This window comes from Dendrobates tinctorius, unplaced genomic scaffold, assembly GCF_039654945.1.
Source record: "Dendrobates tinctorius isolate UK_male_01 unplaced genomic scaffold, ASM3965494v1 ptg000048l, whole genome shotgun sequence".
In the NCBI taxonomy this organism is placed as follows: Eukaryota; Metazoa; Chordata; class Amphibia; order Anura; family Dendrobatidae; genus Dendrobates; species Dendrobates tinctorius.
In genome coordinates, this window is record NW_027361716.1 from 14,723,125 (window position 1) to 14,736,183 (window position 13,059).

Below are 13,059 nucleotides of genomic sequence, written 5' to 3' on the forward strand. Positions count from 1 at the left end.
GCGTGTCAGGGCATGAAGAGACGCCGTCGCCATGTGAACCACCAGCACAGAGGCGGCGCACGCGCACAGGTGCCTGTCCAAAAATGAAAGGAAGTACAAATGTAGCGACCGCTACAAAAGGACCGCTTGCCCAGCATATCGCAACAATATATATGTAGGAGTGTAGAATCCAATAAAAAGAGGGGAGCAGAGTGAAAATAGATAATAAAAGTGATGATAATAGTGAGTGAAGAATGCAAAACTGTATATATACAGTAAGCAATTCACACATAACATGAGAGAAAAAAGAAAAAAACAGAAGAATGACACTGTATGTGACAGCACTATATGTGACAAATGACACAATGTGTGACAACAATTTGATGAATGGAAAAAAGGAAAAATGTGTGTTACACTGGATAATGTGTAAATAGACAGTGCAAAAGAAATAAAGAAATAAAGAGTAAAAAGATAAATGGTGGAAATAGATAAAAACGTTTTTTGTATATATGTTGTTCCATCCATACTACAAAGCTCAAAATGTGTCACTGTTACAAAATAAATCTAGATAGTGCAAAAAGGAAACTGCACATATTCACATAATAATATGTAACTAGATAAAATTAAAATTCAAAATGCACCATTATAACAAGATAATGATAATGTGAAATGCAGAGAAGAAGAGGATAACATCTTCTACATAATAGTACATATATATGTGCATATTGCAAAAAGATATATTTATATCTCCATCCATGTTCAATATCATAACATAATATATACGAAAAGTTCTTGTCACTGTTTCCTCTTTCTCAGAAGTATACGGTCCATAAAGATGCAATGTGCCGACCAAAAGATCTAAAATAAATACAAAAAGAATTATAAAAGTAGTACTGGGGTATTTTATAAAAACGGAATAAAAGACAAACTCTCATTCAAACCCAGTGGAGACACAGTATTCAGTGTCCAGATCCACTGGGTTTCTAACTGTGCAAGACGCTTGCTGATATTGCCTCCCCTAACCCCCTTGCAAATCATGTCAATACCAGACACTTTTAGCAAGGTGGGATCACAATTGTGATGGATTTTGAAGTGCTTTGGCAAGGTTTTAAGGGAAGCAATATCCTCAATCTCTCCTGCTGCCTTTATGCCTAACACGTGCTCACGAACCCTCACCTTTAGCTGGCGGGTGGTGAGGCCAACATAGATGAGGGTACATGGGCACGTGGCATAATAGATGACAGCAGTTGATGAACAGGTGATAGATTGTTTGATGTTAAAAATGCACGAACCATCGGAGCTCGCAAAAGTGTGGGCCCTAACAATGTTGCAACAAGCAACACAAGAGCCGCAAGGTTTGCATCCTGCGGGTCGTGTGTGTCGAGACAAATGATTGTTGACTGGTTTGGAAATGTAGTGGCTTTTCACTAGCAAGTCACCGAGGTTAGGTGATCTACGAAAAGCAATGTTAGGACAGTCACCAATGTATTTGGAGATTATCGAGTCATTTTTTAAAATGGGCCAAAATTTTTTTAAAAAGAACCTCATTTGTTCATTGTGACCATTGAACGTAGTAATAAACCTAACCACTTCCTTGGATTCGGATCTATTCAAGTTCGTATAAAGTGCATTGTGACGTGACGTATGCTTGGCCCTGTTAAAGGCTCTCTTTAATGATCGCCTACTATAGCGACGTTCAAGAAATCTTTCCTTAAGAAGATCAGCCTGTTTGAAAAAATCGGTATCAGTAGAGCAAATACGTCTTAAACGTAGGAACTGTCCAATGGGTATTGAATTGATAAGCGTGCGAGGGTGGGAAGATGAAGCATGGAGAAGAGCATTGACGGAGGTGTGTTTCCTAAATAAATCCATCTGAAGACGATTGTCAGAATCCCTCATAACTAGAACATCGAGAAATTCAATGGTTTTAAAGTCACTGTGATATGTAAGATGCACATTGATATTGTTGGAATTCAATACATCAATGAAATCAGGCAACATACCGATGGGATCCTGCCAAATAAAAAATATGTCGTCAATGTAGCGTGTCCAAAAAGGGACACGCTCCATCTGTTCAACTTGACCAGACAAAAATAAGTCCCTTTCCCACAGACCCAGGAACAGGTTGGCATATGAAGGGGCAAAAGAGGCACCCATGGCCGTTCCCTGGGTCTGTAGGAAAAAGGACTCCTTAAAAATAAAAAAATTGTGTGATAAAGTAAATTCTAATAGATTGATAAAGAATATAATAAAAGCTCGTGAAAACGAAGAATGCTGTAAAAAATATGAAACAGCGGCTATCCCATCGGTGTGCCTGATGCTAGTGTATAAAGATTCTACATCACACGTGACAAAGAAAGAGTTTTCATCAATGTATAAGCCATCAACTTTCTTGAGAAAATCATTGGTATCCCTGGTATAGGACGGGAGGGCAGTCACAAACGGTTGCAGAATGTAATCTATATACTTGTTTACATTTTCTAAATAGTTACCCCTCCCTGATATAATGGGCCTACCAGGTGGTATCTCTCTGTTCTTGTGTATTTTAGGCAGTAGGTAAAGGGTGGGAATGGTTGGTTCATGAACTTGTAAGGCCAAAAAAAGATCATTGGTAATGATGTTATCCTCTTTAGCATCATTTAATAATGCTTTTAATTCAGACTGAAATTTTAAAAGAGGATTAAACGTCAGCCTCTTATAGCAATCCAAATTATTTAACTGGCGAAATGCCTCGGCTTCATACATGTCCTTGGGCCAAACCACCACATTCCCACCCTTATCCGCCGGTTTAAACACTATATCTTGGATGCCTGACAATCTCCTCAGACAGGTTCTCTCCACTCCATTCAAATTATCCACATGACTATAAGAGGGAATTTTTTGAAATTCACTGCTCACAATTTTGACAAAAGCATCTATGTTTGGGCATGAAGATAGTGGAGGGAATTTAATAGATGGTTTCTTAATAACATCTGGGACCTCACCTTCATCAATGTTATGTTCTCTTGCTAATTGTTCAAGATCAACTATTGCCTTCTGTTCCGCCTCTGTTGGAAAAAGTTTAAAATTATCTTGATTATGAAAAATACGCTTGAATAACAATCTCCTGGCAAACAGGTGTAAATCTTTAACTGCAGTAAAGCAGTCAAAGTTTGCCGTAGGGCAAAACATAAGTCCTCTACATAATATATCAATCTCCAAAGGTGAGAAAGTATGAACACTCAAATTGATTACCTTCAAACGGTTAGTGTTCAAATCCGGAGAATAGTTTCTCTTATTGGGGAGAAAGCGTAAATTTCTTTTCCTCTTCGGAGTAACAGTAGATGCAACAGAGGCAGAAGAGGAGGCAACAGAAATATCACTAATTGATGGATGAGAGACAACGGAGACAGAGTGTTCTCTGTGCGAATTATCACTCATTTGTCTTTTCCAATGATAAATTTTGCCTAGGGATAGATCCATCTGATCCCTGGTCAATTTATTAGTATGTTTCCGCTGTATATCCTTGACCAATGTCTCTAGGTCTTTATCAAGATCATTGTTGAGTATACCAAACTGTTCTGAGGACAGGGTAGACTTTGCTTTAACAAACAGGTCATCCAATTCATTATCCACGTTGGTAATTAATTTGGTATTCAACCCAACCAAAAGTTCCATCAATTTCCATGAAGTTTCATTACATGTATTCTCCCAAGAAGCCACAAACTCATCATCCGTTACTACAAATGTCAGTGTCACCCGTACCCTCAAACCTCTTGGTATCAGTTGTTTCTGTATGTAATTTTGCAAAAATGCTTTAGTCCACCAAATTCTAGTACGCTTAAAAAGCAGCTTTTTGATAGATCTGAATAGAGAGTCAAATGTCAAACCATCCGTATTGGATGCGGTTGTTGCACCTAAATTACCAAATACATTATTTACTTGGCCCTGCCAGGATAACTCCCTGGTCTTGAAATCCATAACAGAGTGTACCACAGCCTGTGCAAAACACAGAAAATACAGATTAAAACAGTAAGGGTGATAAACTTGATGAATTTAATAGTTAATAAAGCACTAAAAATACTAAATAATACAATAAAGTAATATAAAGTAAAATCCAAGTTGGAACACCCCTCTGAAACTATGGATGGCAGACCATCCGGAAAAAGTGACTATACACACTGAATATGGGGGAAAGGACCGGCAAGGTACCAGGTGAATGTAAATAAAATGTGTGCAACAAAACGCAATAGTTATTAAAATACCCTTTATTAAAATATGGGTATATACATAAAACAATTAAAAGAAAAAGAAAAACATACCAGGCATGTACATGGTATCGTAATATAATATATTGTAGCATAAAGCTTAATGTATAACCATGTCAATAATATAGAAACACGCTCAATAATGAACAGGTAATAGTTATATCTTAATATAGAAACCCCAAGAGAAAATAAAGTGATAAAAAGAGGAAATATATATAAAAAATATATTTATAAAAAATATAATAAAATATACGTGAATATTAGGTGTATAATAATACAAAAAATAAATAAAGTGATCCAAAAATTGCAATGTGAAGGAACAGATAATGTAAACCAAAATGCCACAATATGTGCAAAAAGCCACACAAATTTTGTGGAAACCGCAAAGTGAAAGTCAAGGGTTAAATAACTACCTGATGAGCTGTGAAAGGTGCCTGGTAACGCGCCCCGACGCGCGTTTTGGAATAAATTTCCTTCGTCAGGGGGAGGAGATGCTAATAGCCGGCACTTCCATTTATAATGCCTTCAATATCGGGCAGGTCACAGAACGGCGCATGCACCACCGCTGCGATGCGGAAGACACATCGCGCACGGCGTCACATGACAAAACACTGCTGGGTGAACCCGGCGTGTCAGGGCATGAAGAGACGCCGTCGCCATGTGAACCACCGGCGCAGAGACTGCGAACGCGCACAGGTGCCTGTCCAAAAATGAAAGGAAGTACAAATGTAGCGACCGCTACAAAAGGACCGCTTGCCCAGCATATCGCAACAATATATATGTAGGAGTGTAGAATCCAATAAAAAGAGGGGAGCAGAGTGAAAATAGATAATAAAAGTGATGATAATAGTGAGTGAAGAATGCAAAACTGTATATATACAGTAAGCAATTCACACATAACATGAGAGAAAAAAGAAAAAAACAGAAGAATGACACTGTATGTGACAGCACTATATGTGACAAATGACACAATGTGTGACAACAATTTGATGAATGGAAAAAAGGAAAAATGTGTGTTACACTGGATAATGTGTAAATAGACAGTGCAAAAGAAATAAAGAAATAAAGAGTAAAAAGATAAATGGTGGAAATAGATAAAAACGTTTTTTGTATATATGTTGCTCCATCCATACTACAAAGCTCAAAATGTGTCACTGTTACAAAATAAATCTAGATAGTGCAAAAAGGAAACTGCACATATTCACATAATAATATGTAACTAGATATAATTAAAATTCAAAATGCACCATTATAACAAGATAATGATAATGTGAAATGCAGAGAAGAGGATAACATCTTCTACATAATAGTACATATATATGTGCATATTGCAAAAAGATATATTTATATCTCCATCCATGTTCAATATCATAACATAATATATACGAAAAGTTCTTGTCACTGTTTCCTCTTTCTCAGAAGTATACGGTCCATAAAGATGCAATGTGCCGACCAAAAGATCTAAAATAAATACAAAAAGAATTATAAAAGTAGTACTGGGGTACATTGGTGACTGTCCTAACATTGCTTTTCGTAGATCACCTAACCTCGGTGACTTGCTAGTGAAAAGCCACTACATTTCCAAACCAGTCAACAATCTTTTGTCTCAACACACACGACCCGCAGGATGCAAACCTTGCGGCTCTTGTGTTGCTTGTTGCAACATTGTTAGGGCCCACACTTTTGCGAGCTCCGATGGTTCGTGCATTTTTAACATCAAACAATCTATCACCTGTTCATCAACTGCTGTCATCTATTATGCCACGTGCCCATGTTCCCTCATCTATGTTGGCCTCACCACCCGCCAGCTAAAGGTGAGGGTTCGTGAGCACGTGTTAGGCATAAAGGCAGCAGGAGAGATTGAGGATATTGCTTCCCTTAAAACCTTGCCAAAGCACTTCAAAATCCATCACAATTGTGATCCCACCTTGCTAAAAGTGTCTGGTATTGACATGATTTGCAAGGGGGTTAGGGGAGGCAATATCAGCAAGCGTCTTGCACAGTTAGAAACCCAGTGGATCTGGACACTGAATACTGTGTCTCCACTGGGTTTGAATGAGAGTTTGTCTTTTATTCCGTTTTTATAAAATACCCCAGTACTACTTTTATAATTCTTTTTGTATTTATTTTAGATCTTTTGGTCGGCACATTGCATCTTTATGGACCGTATACTTCTGAGAAAGAGGAAACAGTGACAAGAACTTTTCGTATATATTATGTTATGATATTGAACATGGATGGAGATATAAATATATCTTTTTGCAATATGCACATATATATGTACTATTATGTAGAAGATGTTATCCTCTTCTTCTCTGCATTTCACATTATCATTATCTTGTTATAATGGTGCATTTTGAATTTTAATTATATCTAGTTACATATTATTATGTGAATATGTGCAGTTTCCTTTTTGCACTATCTAGATTTATTTTGTAACAGTGACACATTTTGAGCTTTGTAGTATGGATGGAGCAACATATATACAAAAAACGTTTTTATCTATTTCCACCATTTATCTTTTTACTCTTTATTTCTTTATTTCTTTTGCACTGTCTATTTACACATTATCCAGTGTAACACACATTTTTCCTTTTTTCCATTCATCAAATTGTTGTCACACATTGTGTCATTTGTCACATATAGTGCTGTCACATACAGTGTCATTCTTCTGTTTTTTTCTTTTTTCTCTCATGTTATGTGTGAATTGCTTACTGTATATATACAGTTTTGCATTCTTCACTCACTATTATCATCACTTTTATTATCTATTTTCACTCTGCTCCCCTCTTTTTATTGGATTCTACACTCCTACATATATATTGTTGCGATATGCTGGGCAAGCGGTCCTTTTGTAGCGGTCGCTACATTTGTACTTCCTTTCATTTTTGGACAGGCACCTGTGCGCGTGCGCCGTCTCTGCGCCGGTGGTTCACATGGCGACGGCGTCTCTTCATGCCCTGACACGCCGAGTTCACCCGGCAGTGTTTTGTCATGTGACGCCGTGCGCGATGTGTCTTCCGGGTCGCGGCGGTGGCGCATGCGCCGTTCTGTGACCTGCCCGATATTGAAGGCATTATAAATGGAAGTGCCGGCTATTAGCATCTCCTCCAACTGACGAAGGAAATTTATTCCGAAACGCGCGTCGGGGCGCGTTACCAGGCACCTTTCACAGCTCATCAGGTAGTTATTTAACCCTTGACTTTCACTTTGCGGTTTCCACAAAATTTGTGTGGCATTTTGCACATATTGTGGCATTTTGGTTTACATTATCTGTTCCTTCACATTGCAATTTTTGGATCACTTTATTTATTTTTTGTATTACTATACACCTAATATTCACGTATATTTTATTATATTTTTTATAAATATATTTTTTATATATATTTCCTCTTTTTATCACTTTATTTTCTCTTGGGGTTTCTATATTAAGATATAACTATCACCTGTTCATTATTGAGCGTGTTTCTATATTATTGACATGGTTATACATTAAGCTTTATGCTACAATATATTATATTACGATACCATGTACATGCCTGGTATGTTTTTCTTTTTCTTTTAATTGTTTTATGTATATACCCATATTTTAATAAAGGGTATTTTAATAACTATTGCGTTTTGTTGCACACATTTTATTTACATTCACCTGGTACCTTGCCGGTCCTTTCCCCCATATTCAGTGTGTATAGTCACTTTTTCCGGATGGTCTGCCATCCATAGTTTCAGAGGGGTGTTCCAACTTGGATTTTACTTTATATTACTTTATTGTATTAATTTGTATTTTTAGTGCTTTATTAACTATTAAATTCATCAAGTTTATCACCCTTACTGTTTTAACCCTGAAAAGTATTCGGAGATACTGGTTTTAATAGGGAGACATGGAACACAGGATGGACCCTCGTTGTCCTTGGTATCTTCAGACGACAGGCAACGTAATTCACAATCCAGGAGATCATGAATGGGCTGTTGAATTTTTGTCCCAGCTGCTGTGATGGAACATTCCATTTAAAATTTTTCATGGATAACCAAAGTCCCCTACCTTGAACATAGGTTCAGTCCTCCGAAATGTATCGACAGATCTTTTATATCTCTCCTGTGCAGTGGATAGTGAATCCTTCAGAGTTTCCAGATACTGTTTCATTGCTGCCAACCTCTCATGAACTGCAGGCACTGGTGCATCGATCAGGGATCTGGGAAGAATACTAGGATGATAATCCAGGTTGGCAAAGAAGGGTGTTACCTTAGTAGATGTACCTTGTGAGTTGTTGTAACAAAACTCTGCTAGAGGAAGCAACTCCAACCAGTCGTCCTGCGAATGACTGATATAGCATCGAAGATATTGTTACAGAGTCTGATTGGTCCGCTCCGTCTGCCCATTAGTCTGAGGATGATAAGCAGAAGACAAACAAACATTAACACCAAGCGCAGAACAGAATCCCCTCCAGAATCTGTATGTAAACTGCACTCCCCAATCAGAGATGACTTCATCCGGAACTCCATGCAACCGAAACGCATTCTGAATGACCAGATCTACCGTCTCCTTGGCTGAGGGAAAATTTGTACAAGGAATGAAGAGGGCAGCTTTAGTAAGGTGATCTATTACAACCAGGATAGAATTCTTTCCCCCGGAGGTGGACAATTCCAGTATAAAGTCCATAGAAATAGACCTTCAAGGGCGAGACGGAACAGGTAGTGGTTGCAGCAATCCAGTAGGTGATACACGAGGAGTCTTAAAGCATGCACATATCTCACAAGAGAGAACGTAGCTATTCATGTCCTTCAGACAGGTAGGCTACCAAAAGAAATGGCTACGGAACTCCTGTGTCTTCTGTACCCCCCGATGACCAGCCAACTTGGAGTCATGGACCAACTTGAGGACCTACAGCCTTACGATCTCTGGAATTTATAAATGTCAATTCCGGACCAACATACCGTTCTTGAGAACTAAGTCCACATCATCAGTCGGGTTAGCGAGAAATGGGTCTGCGCCATTGGCCTCCTTAATAGTCTTTCATAAGTCCTTATTCTGGACCACTCCAACAAAGTTGGCATCCGACAAAATGGTCTTGGACGGGGTCCCAGGTACAGAATCCGTGGCATGGATTTGGGACAAAGCCTCCACTTTCCCATTACGTGAACCTGGGCGGCATGAAATGGCAAAGTTAAATTGAGTCAAAAACAGACTCCAACGAGCCTGACATGGAGATTGACATCTAGCAGATTTGAGAAATTCCAGATTGCGATGATCCGTGAGCACAATAACTTGCTGTGCTGCCCCCTGAAGATGGTGCCTCCATTCCTTAAATGCAGTGATAATGACTAAAAGCTCTTTGTCACCCACATCATAATTCTTCTCTGCAGCAGAAAGTCTACGAGGTAAAAAAGCACACGGATGTAACAGACCCTTCTCTCCTATAATAGTAAAACTAAGGAGGGCACTACTAGATAGAGATTAGGGATACTCCCGCAGTCAGTAAATAACATGCACTGAAAAAAGTAGAAAAGCTACTGACCAAAGAAAAGCAGGGATCACCAAAAAATATCATAAATTTTATTGGACAGCCATAGACAACACCAATATAAAAACACTTAAAAAGTCATTCAACATGACAAAGGCATACACAAGGCTCATGATAAAGCCAACAGAGCATCCCTCACGTAAGGAGAGAGTAACTGAACAGTTCAAAATAATATATGAGCAAATCAGAGTGACAAGTAATGGATTGTGATTATACAGTCATATGTTATACTATAAAAAATATCATATATAATTCAGGTCATTGTTAATATCACCATCCCCTATCTGTGACAGTAGTAATAGTTATCATTTACCTATAAATAAATCACAGTACTGTAGCAGTATGAAAAGGCTTCTGAGATGTATATAAAAACCAAATAATGGGCAATAGAATTAATAACACACAATTTGCATAAATGCCTCAGAATGACCTGAAAAGTAACCAAGGAATTATTTAAAGTAATCACAATATATGGAAACAACCCATAGTTTTGTCCATAACAATAAATGAACCGTGGTCTTAATAGACTCTAACCATATCTTGCAATACAGCAGACAGTGCAGGTAGAAGATAAGAACAGACTGAAATAGATCCAAAATGAACAAGGACCATACCCCGCATCACCCAAATATAGAGAGAAACGCAATATATAACAAATGAAAGCGAGAAAAAAAGGTCCTTCCCGCACTACCCTAATAGCATACAATTACATGGGGGAGCTTGTGGAGTGCCCGACGCGTAGGTAAAAAAACACGGCACTCTAGAGAAAAAGGAAGGTAGTTCGGAGCTCAAGTAAGGTTTCCAACCCATAAATATGTACAAAAATACTTGGCACTCAAAAATGAAGAAGCAGTATATTCTTTATTTAGCATCCAGACAAAAATAGACTCATATCGTATGAACGTTTTCGGTCCAACAACGGACCTTCATCAGAAAGGTTTTTTGGTTTCTTTTGGTAGGAAACTATAATTTACAGACAGAGTAAACAAGAGAACAAAACAAAAATTTTTTTGTCAGAAACTGCAATGGACATATGTTTCTATTACAATTGCATTTAAAAAGGGTCAAACGTCAGAAGAATAATCTATAGTGAAGGATGGTGACCGCAGAAATTCATTCCAGCAGTGTAGAAGAAGCTCTCAGAATTGATCTGTGTCATATTTGAACGTGAAAACATTGTTAAGGAAAGCAGGTCTCAATACCGGAAAAAAAACTTGGATCAAAGCCCAAGACTACAGTGAAAATTGAAATTAATACAATTATACATATAAAAGGATACCTATGTGCTCCCTGAGTGTTCATCAGTACGAGAGAGATGCCTACAGTGACATAAATGTTTATCTGGAAGAGATATACCTGCAAAAGATACCGATAGGGTAATAGATATCCTTAGGTGGTAGCAAAGTCTATGCTGCTGAAAATACTATATAAAGTAAACAGGACATGTAATTATTAGTTGTTAAATAAACAAATAGAGAAAACGTTGCGCATATAAGATACCTCCTACAGAAAATACCCATAATCGGAGATTGCATATTAGAAAATGGAAATACGCTGATGTATTAAAGTTCCAAAAGGACGCAATTCCCTATATGCAAATACATTGAATTGCAGCACAGGCAATAATATTATTGCTTCTAGTCACTCTGGTGCAAATAATTATCAATGCACATGCGCTAAAGTTAGACACCTGCGTTCAAACAAAAGATTGCATATTAAAAAATTGAAAATGTAATGTGCAAGTTAGTTAAAGCTGAGAAACTTGGCCCAACACCCATACGCTAGCGCTCACACAATAGCCGCTTTTCAAGTCCCTCTGGTGCAGAAAATTATCAATGCGCAAGCGCTAAAGTAAGACACATACATTCAAACAGAAGATTACATGTTCAGATACTGAAAAAATGTAATATGCTGGTTAATTAAAGCTGGGAGACTGGGCCCAAAACCCATGCGCGAGCGCACACACAATAGCCGCCTTAATTGCAGGTAGTGCTGCTACTGAGTATATTTAGACTAAAATAGTCATATACGCGCATACAATAAAGTACAGATAGAGATACAGTGAAAAATACCTGTCTGTCATCCCTTTAAAGATGAAAAAAAGGGGGCATAATTATTATACCCCAAAAAATATATATAACATTCTCAGTAGAATATAAACAAAATATGTGTGTTGCTTGATGCGCTTAAGAGGTGGACATATATCAGTAGACGTTCCATTCAGTACTGCGCAATAAATAAAGTGGACCAGAAATCATACGCCAGATTTGACGGGTTAATATCCCAACGCGGCCACAAAAATTACAATTACAACAGTTACTGATAACATGAAACTTAATATTGATCTCATATGAGAAAACCACAGATGTAAATAATCTTAGCAAAAGAACATAAAAATTGCGGTTGCACAATGGCACCACAACAATTAAAATGATCGCAATGTGGGTCACCAAAAATATTGGCTGAAAGAATACCACACATAAAGCCAAAGAGAATATATATAATTTATTATCAAGATGTACACTCCAAATAAGACTGAAAGTCTTATACTTAAAGTCAAGATACTTGGTCGAAGGATGTTAAATATAATAGATGACGCAGTTCCACAGACTCCCCATCTTTACCAAAGATCCTCGTGACAACAAGTGCATGATGGTATATAAGCCATAAATGAGGCTTTGCAAAAGCAACAAGGCACAATCAAAGGCTGTTGCCAACTGTTTAGCCCAGTCAATAATCTTTAGCGAGAACTGCTCTTATTTTAACTAAAGTTGTACCATATAGAACAAAGAATAATACGGTTCTATTTGAATGTGTTGACTAGAATGTGCCATAAAAGCACACTATATGATATTATTGGTATTACCCAGTACAAAGTCACCAAATAAAGGGGTCAAAAAGTATAAACTCACCCTATTAGCATATTTCCCAAACACAAGAAAAACAAGTCTAAGTGGACCATAGAGCCGATTCCTAGCCGGCGAACAACCAGCTATGGAATCAAGAATCTCCACAAGCTCACCCCCATACCTACATATGGATGGACAAAAATAGGTTAGAAAAAATACTAATATTATAGTACAGGGCAAACCATGGTGACTAAGATGATAGTACAATATAAAAGAACAAAAAGAAAGTGTAAGTCACCAAATACCAAGGTAACACGCTCATAACAGGGCATCCAAAATAGAGACATAATATAGTCTTTAGGAAAATTCTTGAAATGTCCATAGCATAGTAAAGATGAGAATCCAGTTGCAGGAGATCCACAATAAAACTTAATTCGTAGGCCACTGGGAGGTGCGACACAT